Source organism: Octopus bimaculoides, chromosome 5 (genome assembly GCF_001194135.2).
Source record: "Octopus bimaculoides isolate UCB-OBI-ISO-001 chromosome 5, ASM119413v2, whole genome shotgun sequence".
Lineage (NCBI taxonomy): Eukaryota > Metazoa > Mollusca > Cephalopoda > Octopoda > Octopodidae > Octopus > Octopus bimaculoides.
The window spans coordinates 53,514,818-53,515,974 of NC_068985.1; the positions used below are offsets into that span (position 1 = coordinate 53,514,818).

The 1,157-nt window shown below is 31.9% G+C and overlaps 1 protein-coding gene across 1 annotated transcript in view; it reads right to left on the reverse strand.

Annotated features, from left to right (window-relative positions):
• Window positions 1-1,157, reverse strand: part of LOC106867535 (1-aminocyclopropane-1-carboxylate synthase-like protein 1) — a 51,547-nt gene that overhangs the window by 49,642 nt on the left and 748 nt on the right. The gene's annotated exons all lie outside the window — the stretch shown is intronic.

Below are 1,157 nucleotides of genomic sequence, written 5' to 3' on the forward strand. Positions count from 1 at the left end.
AATAATAATAATAATAATAATAATAATAATAATAATAGAGCATTATCGCTGTGAAAACAACATCCATTCATGATTTTTTTTTTTTTTTAATACATGTTTTACCTATGAATTTGCGTGTGTAAATTGGGAATGCATACAACGTTTCTCTGCCCTAGGTGTACGGAAAACACTCGGCGAGAAATGGGAAAAAATTTGAAGAAAGAAGAAAAAAAAAACATGATAATAATAATAAATGCCCTGATGCAGTACCAGTCAGTGGCACTCAAAGCATCTGATCTTAACTGATTGGAAGTGTTGCCATGTGCATATTTTGTATTGGTATAAAAGATGGGTCACAACAAATATTCTGCTCAATACTACAGATTTGCTTGTCAGTTGTTTGACCAGAGCAGTTGTTTGACCAGTTGAGTATGTGGCTAACGATATGTGCATCTCTGATCACGAGCAAGTGTAGTGAGGGAGTATCATAGCCATATTTTGAGAGGGACTCTTTGGGGTTTCAATAATTCACCTGGAAAGATGGGTGGTTCGTTCATCATCCTCAAACAAACCTTATTCAAGAACCTTTTGGTCAGGATGGGCTGCTTGACCTGATGAAAATTCTAATTAAGTTCCCACCTGCAAAGTTATGTGCAGTTATATACGTGATATGAAGGCACCATATTGCATCCATGTGATTATGATGCATGTCCCTGGTGTACCCTTGTCAGATGGGTAGTCATGTTGGGTATATTGCGCTTTGTATATTTGTACACCGGTGTAAATTGTATGGCATGCATTTTTTCCTAACTCAATAATAATTAATAATTTTCATGTAAATATTATTAATAAATATGTGCTATACTATAAAGTAATGTGACTCTTTCTGTATAGTGTAAAATTTTTCATATAAACACACACATACACAGAGACACACGCACACACACACACATAAACACACATACATATATATGTAAATACAAACATATATAAACACACACACACAAACATATATATATATATATATATATATATATATATATCAAAGTAAAATCAAAGAATATATAAAACAATAGAATATATGCATCTCATATATACACAGCATACGTATGTATGTATGTATGTATGTATGTATGTAAGTATGTATGCATATATACATATATATAATCATATATATA